The following is a 10,287-nucleotide window of genomic DNA, read 5'->3' as shown; positions in this document are numbered from 1 at the left end:
TATAGAACAGTATCGCAGCCAGGATATTGAAATTTATAATCTAGCAATAATATTCAGCGATCCCTCACTTACTTGTACACATTTGTGCGTGCGTGCATGTGTGTGTGTCGTTCTCTATGGTTTTATCACACATGTAGGTTCACACCCCAATGAGCATGGTGAAGATGCAGAACAGAACACACCATCACCACAATGAGTCCTTATTTTACTCTCCTATAATCATACCCGCTACCTCACCGATGTGCCAATTCATCCCTGACCCCTGGCAGCCATTAGTCTGGTCTCCAAATTCTCTAAATTTTGTCTTTCCTGAAGCATTATACGAATGGAATCATATCTTTGGTATGTATGTTACCCTGGAGATTGGCTTTTTTCGCCAGCATCATTTCTTTGAGATCCATCCGGGTTGTGTGTGTCATACTAATTCATTTCTCTTTAGTGTATATGTGGCTGAAGCAAGCTCCTGATGCATTTCTCTTTATTCCTGAATAGGATTCCCTGGTATGAATGGACCACAATTTGTTTAACCAGAGCAGGTGAGGTAGGATGGCTCTGTTTTGGGTCCCAGGATCGCCTGTGGGCCTTATTTATTTTGGCTTCTTCTTTTTTTTTTATTTTTTATTTATGATAGGCACACAGTGAGAGAGAGAGAGCGCGAGGCAGACACAGGCAGAGGGAGAAGCAGGCTCCATGCACTGGGAGCCCGAACGTGGGATTCGATCCCGGGTCTCCAGGATCGCGCCCTGGGCCAAAGGCAGACGCCAAACCGCTGCGCCACCCAGGGATCCCTTATTTTGGCTTTTATCAAAAAGAGTCGAAGGACATTTGAATGGTTTCCAGTTTTTGATTATTATGAATAAAGCTGCTATGATTTTTCATGTACAAGTTTTCATGTGAAGGCAGGTTTTCATTTCTCTGGGATAAATGCTCAACAGTACAATTACTGAATCCTATAGTAATTGCAGGCTTAATTTATAAGAAATTTCCAGAGGGTTTTTTTTTTTTCTGCAGTGTGAATCTTACATCTTTAACATGCAGTGTGACAGTATCTCTACTTAGTCTTCGAAAAAAACATGATTCTTAACAATTATATAATATGGCATGGGATAGATGTAGTATAACTTATTTAAGCTTTTCCCAAATGTTGAAGATTTTGATTGTTTCACATTGTTTTTTTTCCCTGTGGAAATTATTAAGACTCCTGCACACGGAGTTGGTGTGAAAAACAGGCCAGCTGGACCTGGTTCTCGTGGTGGCCAGGGGTGAGCAGGTTCTGAAAGATGGATTCATGGTAACTTGGCTGCACAGGGCCTGAGGGAGACATTTCAGTGCCACATTTTTCATTGTTCAATGAGAAACACAACTGTCACATGGACAGGGAGGGTTCATGGCAGCATTGACATAAATGACATCCTCTTCCAGCTGCGTTGGAAGGCTGTTGTAATCGGGAATTCCCTTTTAGCTTGCCAGGAGAAAGACACTAGAATGCCATAAATATTCATGTAGCCAAGTGCCAGGAGAATCAGATAGTCCCTTGGTGATCTTAGAACCAGGAAAAGGGGAGTGGGGTGCTTTTAATGGCCCAGTTGGGGCTGGTCTATGGCTTCCTTGTCTTGGGAAGGACAGAGGACAGATCACAGGGCATTATCTGTTGGCTGAGCTGGATATAAGGGCTTTGATTGGCTCTGCCCACAGTCAGTCTCTCGATTTCTGTGTTTAAAACCTCTTCTGACTGGGGACGCCTGGATGGCTCAGTCAGTTGAGCATCTGCCTTCAGTTTGGGTCATGGGCCCGGGGTCCTGGAATTGAGCCCTGCATCAGGGAGCCTGCTTCTCCCCCTGCTCGTGTGCATTCTCTCTGTGTCAAATAGATAAAAATAAATAAAAACTCTTTAAAAATGATAAATAAAACCTCTTCTGACTGACACCATATTTATTTTGTGAGTTGATGACCTTCAACCAAATCCTGTGAGCCTAGGAGCTTTTCCCCGTCCACGGATTTTGCGTTTTTGGTATCTGATCCTTTTTTTTTTTTTTTTTTAAAGGCTTAAAACGTATTTTAATAAGTTGATGCTGCATTGCTGCTCCATTTCTCAGAAAAACTCCAAAGGTTATCAGGGACAAATCAAACATGGTACACCAATAAAAAAAAATGCACAGCATAACTACATAAGATAGGCAAGGCTAAGAGCTACTGTCTGACCTTCAGCATACAGCAACCCTGTTCCCAAGATTGTACTAAGCCTATCAAAAGCTGTGAACAGCATCATAGACATAAAAGGGCCATTCCTGGGTTGTTCTTACCCAGAAAAAAGATGGAGGCAACTTAACACAAGATTTTTTAAAGATACACTAAAATGAAAATCTCTAAGAGAAAGGTCTTCCTTAGGGCATGAAGGGGTAATATACTGGATATAACAGAATCATATGTATGTTGTCTGTGACCTCTGTGGACATTTGCCTGAATTCCCACCTGTGAGTGAATGGAATGGGGCTAAGGTCATGGGGGATGTTTGTTTTCGTGGTGTATGTGGCAGTGTCTATGGGGTTGGAGGATATAAGAATGAGAAAGCAAAAAGAACAGGATGGACAAGAATGGAATGATCAAGATTAATGGGGGCTCTAACTGGATCCATTTTGCCATGGTTCCACCCCACCAAAGACCCTCAACAATCACATGAGACTTCAGGAATGCACCACACAGAATCAATTAAACCATATACCACACAGAACTGATTTGTTAAATATCGCCCCTCCCTTGCCTTCAGCCTCCAGTAAACTCCCTCAAAGTAGTACAGGCAAGGAAGACCTAACTATTGGGAGGAATCCCTAACACTTTTCCAGGGCAGAATTCTGGCTAGTCCAAAAAGGGTCCTGCTTTTAAGGGTTTTTGGGAAACTAGACATTGAAATTTTTATTAGTATCGGCAACGTTTGTTTGGAGCAAATTCAGCTCCAGGAGCTGCACGGTTGAATGCAGGAGGGGTTCCACCAATTGCCCCAATTCCTTCCATTGTAGCAGCCTGGCCAAAGCATTCAGTTGTTGGTGGGGTCAATCCCAAGGTTCCATCTGGCATCATAGTGGCAGGTTCTGGAGGAGCTGGGGTACCAGCTGGCACTGGAGCAGGGGGCATGGCACCTCTATTGTTTATGCCCATAGCACCTCCCATAGCCATCTGCCCCATCCGTATCTCCTGTTCTCTCGCATCAGGGAATGTTCCCTTGAATCCTTCCTGCTGTCGCCGCATCATTTCTTCCTGTTGCCGCCGCATCTCTTCCTCTCGGCGCCTGCGCTCCTCCTCTTGCCTGAGCTCCAGTTGCTTTCGTTTTTGCACTTCTTGGTTATGCAGCTCTTCCATCCTCCTAAGTTCTTCTTGACGCCTCATCAAATCCTGTCTCATTAGCATGACCTGGTGCTCATGGCGAGCAGCCTCCATCTCCATCTCCAGCTTCTCACGAGCTTCCTTGATGTTGCGGTCCACTTGGTCCTGCTGCTGCTTCTCCATCTCAATCAGTGCCTTCCAGCGCATGGCATACTCATACTCAGAGGAGCCAGGCTGTGCAAATCTGGGTGGCTGCTCTCGCTCCTTGTGAAATTGCTGATTCTTTATAACCAGTTTCTCTGGAAGTCCCTCTTCATCATCCAACTGGTCCATGGGCTCCACAGTCACAGGCCTAGGAAATGTGGTTAGCAGGAAAGAGCCTTCACTGCACCTGTCCAGAGCTTTCCGAGCAGCTGGCTTCCCTGAGAATTCAACAATGCCTTTTCCTGAGGGCCTTCCTCGATCATCCACGATGACTACAGCCCTCTCCACCTGGCCAAACACGGAAAAGGCTTCCTCCAGCAGTTCATTGGAAACATACTGAGGAAGGTTTCGGACTGTAAGGGATGCACTATGGCAGGCAAAACGCACACGCAGCTGCTTTCCACGAAGTGGCATGTTGTCCAATTCTACTTTGGCAATCTCCGCTAAGGTTCGTGTTTCCAAGCGGATAAAGCCAAAGCCCTTATCCTTATGAATGAAGACTTCACCTGCTTTCCCGTATTTCTCAAATAGTTTCCTCATCTCCTCTTCAGTGATATCAGGAGGAAGATTGCCCACAAAGAGCCGGCTACGTTGGGTGAAGGTCTTCTCTCCTGGTTTCCTAAAATTCTTCAGGTCAATAGTCAAGTCTTCATTTTGGCTGCTGGCTTGTTGCCCATTTGCAGGTATTGGTGGCGGTGGTGGTTGCTGCTGTTGCTGCTGGTGGTGCTGCTGGTGGTGATGCTGATGATGCTTCCTTGGAGTATGGTTTTGCTTCTCCAAGTTAAAGGTTTTATTGCTCTGCATTTTTGCACCCCGCTACCGACTGTTCTCTCCTCAGAGTCGGTATCTGATCCTTTGAGTGGGTTTTGCAGTTTGCCACTCAGTGAGAGATGCAATTTCCTCATTTAGGTGTTGGGTGATAGAGCCTCTGAGTACTTACAACTTCCACTAGTGTAAATAACTGTTGTTACAAATAGTTCACACTCTTGCAGATAATCTCTATTGGACACGAATCTTGCCATTTTTAAATTATTTCTTGAAGGGGAATTTTAGAAGTAGAATCATTGGGTTCCAGAGTAAGGACTTTCTGGGGGGCTTGATCATTTTTAAATTAATTCCTGGAAAAGTAGCTCATTCTGAAGCTTTCTGAGAATGCCCCTTTCATTTTATTTTTATCAATATTGGACAATACTTTTTTAAAAATGCAATTTTGAGGGGACGCCTGGGTGGCTCAGTGGTTGAGCATCTGCCTTTGGCTCAGGGCGTGATTCCAGGGTTCCAGAATCAAGCCCCACATGGGGCTCCATGCATGGAGCCTGCTTCTCCCTCTTCCTCTGTCTCTGCCTCTCTCTGTGTGTGTCTCTTGTGAATAAACAAATAAAATCTTTAAAAAAAATTTTAAAAATGCAATTTTGATAGGTGGAAAGGGCATTTATTTTAATGTGTATGTCATTAATTTTCTAGGAGTTAAACACTAACAGGTAAATAGGCTTCCTTCTAAGGCAAGGTTGAGGGGCATCAGTAGGGAACGTGTGAATCACTACATGGGTCATGGCAGGCCTCTTTCAGTTTTCAGAAGTGCTCATGAATTTTATAGCACTGGCCACAGGTAGAAAAGATTTCTCTGCCTTTGGCACTGGCGATGGATGCTTTGTATTGTACATGGAACCTAAAGTTCCAGGTAGTACAGTAAACTGGCCTTTATTTCCTCACTAATTCAACAAACAGATACTGAGCAACTACTTTCAAAGGACTGTGCTCATCACTGGAGACACTGGGATGAGCAAGACACACTCTCTGCTCTCAGGAGTTTACAACCAAGTTGATAAGACAGGCAGATGGCCACCAAGCAATGTGATAACCACATGCAGGGTACTATGCTGTGGGGACAGTGCTACCAGATGGGGAAGGACCAAGGATAACTGGGCTAAGTCTAAAAGGATGATAGGAGTTCAAGTGAACAATCATGGGCAGAGTCAGGATTGGGTGAAAAGGAATCTCAGAAAGTGTGTGGTACACAAAGGGCACCCCAGAGCCTCAGGATTAGAGAGGCAGATGGTAAAATTCTAGGGTAACCCCAGAACTTAGGATAGCTCTAGGAACTCTTGCTCTCTGACCTGCTATCTTTGGCTACCTGGGGTTAAACTGATTGATCTGTGCCCCAGGAGAATGCTCCAACTATCAAAGAGAGCTTGTGTGGTTAGTTGGAATTCTAAGACTCTTCAGGAGGAGGGATAAATCATCTTCATTCACCCAAGTGACTGTCTCACAAGTTGACTGATTGAACGATGCTGCTGTGAAGCTCTTGGCAGAGCGCTGGTGGACTTGGAATTAGAAACGTAAACTTGAGACGTTGAATAAAATTCTTTAGTCTTCCTGAACTTCATTTTCGATTTCTAAAATAAGGAAAAGAAAATTTTAAAAACAAGAAAAAGATTTATTTAGGGAGCAATGGAGACGGGGGAGGATGCACATGCGCATACACATGTAAAAGTGGGTTGGGGGAGGGGGGGATTGAATTCTCAAGCGGACTCCCCATGGCAGTGGGAGCCCACTGTAGGGCTCCATCCCAGGACCTGAGATCATGATCTGAGCAGAAATCAAGAGTCAACCACTTACCCCGACTGAACCACCCAGGTGCCCCTAAAATGAGGCAAAGAAAACTTTATAGGGCTGCAAGTTCATATGAAATAAGGTATGTCAAAGTGTTTTGCAGGTACAGACGTTGTTGATATTACTCTGAAGCTTCAACTAGTCACTGACATGTGGAATCTCTGTTGATTGATAGCTGACCCCTCTGCCCTCTGTTACCACGAACTAAGTGATTCTCAAACATGTGTCCCCAGGAGTCACCTAGAGTTTGCTCCGAATGCACATTCCCAGGTACCGCCCCAGACAGTTCTGACTGAGTAGGTCTGAGTTGGTCCCGAGACTTTGTAATTTAACAAGGCCCTGAGGTCATTCTGAGGTGGGTGGTAACAGAATCACACTTTGGAGAAGCAGAGGCTGACACCTACCGTCTGATATCAGTCCTAGAGCCTTATCTACCATTTTGACCTCCATAAATGCTTCTGAACGGAACGAGTACAGTGAAGACGCCTGCAGGTATTTGCACAGGAGCTCAGGGGAAAGGGCTGGGCTGGACGTAAGCTTTAGGAGCCCTCAGTGTACAGATAATAGTTGAAGTTTCCACGGGTGGAAGGGGCAGCTGTGCTCTGGGGATTTAGTATTATTTCCTGTTTCTGAGTCTCTGTTTTAGCTTCCACCGAAAGCAGCGTGTTGGGAAGTCCCACAGTCTCCTCTCCCTGAGTCTCTGTGCTCACGAATGGCATTATCATCCACCCAGATGCCCAAGCTGGAAACCTGCCGATCACCGGTCACGCAAGGTCCTTACTCACCTTCACCGGTCACCAAGCCCTGGTGCTGGTTGCACTTCTCTGGAATTCTCAAATCCTCCCCCTGCTCTTTATCCCCACTGCTACAGGTCTGGTCTCATCCCTTGCTGGGAATGCCACAGCCTCCTCTCCGGCCTCCATCCTCCGTCCAGCCCTGCCCCCATCCAATCCAGCCTCTACTCTGCAACCAGAGGGTGTGTGCTTCAGTTGTCTGGCTTCTTCTTCAGCCCCCTAGGAGCTAGTCCTGAGGGCAGAGCCCCTGGTCTTGCTTATTTTCATGTTCCTGACACCTGCCTGGCATCGAGTAGAGCTCATGAAATGTTTCCTGTCCCCCCAGCGCTATGTTCATTGTCCTCCCTTCTTGTCCAACTCAAAGGCAAAGAAGGATGATTGGACTGGAAGAAAAGATAATTTGTGGTTGACCTTGTGGGTACCCACATAATTTTCTTTGTATAATGGAACTGTTGTAGACCTCTGACAGCACCTCCTTAAAGGAACCCCAGGCTACTTTTGTAGCAGCCGTAAGCAGTAAAAGATTAATCGGATCAACTAACTGGAGCTAATGAGTGAGCTGGAGAATCTAGTGCCCTCTCCAGTTACATAAAGACAACTCAGTTGAACATCTCCAAAAATCTTTAAAGAGTGAGCAAAAGGGTATGGAGAGAAGATGGGAAGGAGGGATGCTTTGGATGGGGAACCGGTTGGTCAGAAGCCCACAGAGCCTACACATAGGACTGATCCAAGAGTTTATATTCCCTCTAGCAGGGCTATCCTGCTTGAAGGTAGTTGGGCCCTCACTGAAATTGGCCTCATTCATACATTCAACAAATATTTACTGGGCATCTACTATAAGGCAGACACTGTTCTTGGTCCTGAGGACATAGTAGCAAACAATTCAAACATCTCTACTTTCATTTAGCTTGTATCTTAGCCTAGAGGGGAGATAGACAATAAATAAGTAAAATATCTAGTTTGTCAGACGGTGATAAATTATGCTAAGGAGAAAGATACAGCAGGACAGGGAGGGTAAGAATTCTGGAGGTGAGAGTACTGCTTTTTTTGTACACGATGGTCAAAGACTACCTTTCTGGGGTGGCATTAGCACAAACACGTGATGCCTCCTTCATGAGCTGTCCATGTGGGCACCTGGGAGAAGACATTCCTGAGAGAGGAAAGAGCTTGTGCTAAGGCCCAGAGGAGCTGTCTTTCACTGACCAGGAAACCAATCTTAGCTGATTTGATAGATGATGGAGGTGGGAGCTGTGGCTGTGCACTTCAGGTGCCTTAGGAAAATCTAATTAGCAACATTCCTGTTGGCAAAGGTCTTGGCCGTTGCTCCGTTTTGGGATTTCGAAGCTCTCTTTTGACGATCTGAGATCCCAAAGCAGGATTTTGGTCTGGTCATTCCAGGAGTCACAGAGGTAACTCTCTTTCTCTGCCCTGTGGGGCAAGGCTGTTTGCCTGGAGGATACTGACACCTGTGAAGACAGTTAAAGCAGGCAGAGGGTGAAACTTGTCTTCCTGCGGCTTGCTCCCTGTTATCTTTGCGGGCTCTCTAGTGCAGATCAGAGCCTCTGTGGCATTAAATTCCTATTTACTTGGTTTGGGGGGTCTGGACAAAGTGGCAGTAATGATTCCGAGTTATACTTTGATAAACAAAAAGTCATACCATTAGAGGAAAGAAGGGAACAAATACTGCATTTTAATGACGGGCTATTCATTGTGCAAAGCTTTTTACATATGTCATCTTACTAAATTTTCATTACTCTGCAAGGTAGGTGTCATTGCCCCTATTGTATGGAGGAGAAACGGAAGGCTCAAAGAGCCTGGTTATTTCCCTGCTTAGAAACATGTTCATAAATATATAAAATTAGTTTGTAAATAGTTCAAACAAAAGTAAAAAAAAAAAAACAAAGCGAAAGTACCTCATAGCCTCAACTCTTGGAGAAAACAACCCTAAGCAGTGAGTATATAATATTAAGTTTTAAAACGTACAAACATATGCATGTGTTATCCTCGTCCCCCCCTCTTTTTTTTTAAAAGCAAGAAATTTGGGGCGTCTGGGTGGCTCAGTGGTTGAGCATCTGCCTTCAGCTCAGGTCGTGATCCTGGGGGCCTGGGATGATTTAAGCATCAGCCTCCCTGCAGGGAGCCTGCTTCTCCTTCTGCCTGTGTCTCTGCCTCTGTCTCTCAGGGATAAGTAAATAAAATCCTAAAAAAAAAAACCAAAAAACAAAAAAACCCACAAGACATTGGGGCCATAGTAGGAAGACTGTTCTGAAATTTGCTTTCTCTTTTATCTCGGCTCTCTTGCCGAAGTAGTTGATTAGTTTTATTCCTGAAAGCAAGGCTTTTCTCGGGAACTCTGATGACACCTGCTTGTGCGACTGCATGCAAGGCCCTTTACCTCTGGGGCTCCAGTTTCCCTTATTTGTAAACACGAGGCCAGGGCATAGAGCAACCGGCGACGGAATGCCACCGAGCAGGGCACCGCAGCCCCCGCCCGCCTCGTGACTATCTGGGATGTTCTCCAAGGCCCAGCCCTACTAGACGGGGCCGGCAGCCGCCACTTGCAATAACTCAGATCACAAGGCGGGCGCCGGCGACGCGAAAAGACCGGGCTTTTGCGAAAAAGGTTTCGCAGCCGCTCCTCCCGCAGGGTGGTGCGGACGGAAGCTACTGGCCCAGGGCCAGGGCCAGGGCGGGGCGGGGCCAGGGCTGGAGGGGGCGGGGCCAGGGCTGGCGAGGGGGCCGGGGCTAGGGCCGGGGCTAGGGCTGGGGCTAGGGCCAGGGCCAGGGCGGGGCGGGGCCAGGGCTGGAGGGGGCGGGGCCAGGGCTGGCGAGGGGGCCAGGGCTGGGGCTAGGGCTAGGGCCAGGGCCAGGGCGGGGCGGGGCCAGGGCTGGAGGGGGCGGGGCCAGGGCTGGCGAGGGGGCCGGGGCTAGGGCTGGGGCTAGGGCTAGGGCCAGGGCCAGGGCGGGGCGGGGCCAGGGCTGGAGGGGGCGGGGCCAGGGCTGGCGAGGGGGCCGGGGCTAGGCCTGGGGCTGGGGCTAGGGCTGGGGCTAGGGCCAGGGCGGGGCGGGGCCAGGGCTGGAAGGGGGGGGCCAGGGCTAGGGCTGGGGCTAGGGCTAGGGCTGGGGTAGGGCGGGGCGGGGCCAGGGCTGGAGGGGGCGGGGCCAGGGCTGGAGCGGGGAGGCCAGGGCTGGAGCGGGGAGGCCAGGGCTGGCGAGGGGGCCAGGGCTGGGGCTGGGCGGGGCCAGGGCTGGCGAGGGGGCCAGGGCTCGGACGGTCGGGGCCAGGCGGGGCGGGGCCAGGGCTAGGGCTGGAGGCGGGGCCGCAGGCGTGCGGCGCGCGAAGCGTGCGCGCTGG

The 10,287-nt window shown here is 48.2% G+C and overlaps 1 pseudogene; it reads right to left on the bottom strand.

Annotated features, from left to right (window-relative positions):
• Positions 1-2,886: 2,886 nt before the first annotated feature.
• Positions 2,887-4,384, bottom strand: LOC140605172 (non-POU domain-containing octamer-binding protein pseudogene; annotated as a pseudogene).
• Positions 4,385-10,287: the final 5,903 nt, after the last annotated feature.

This window comes from Canis lupus, chromosome 15 (genome assembly GCF_048164855.1).
Source record: "Canis lupus baileyi chromosome 15, mCanLup2.hap1, whole genome shotgun sequence".
Lineage (NCBI taxonomy): Eukaryota > Metazoa > Chordata > Mammalia > Carnivora > Canidae > Canis > Canis lupus.
Note: the sequence above shows the minus strand (reverse complement) of the source record. Positions and strands in the feature narration are given on the sequence as shown.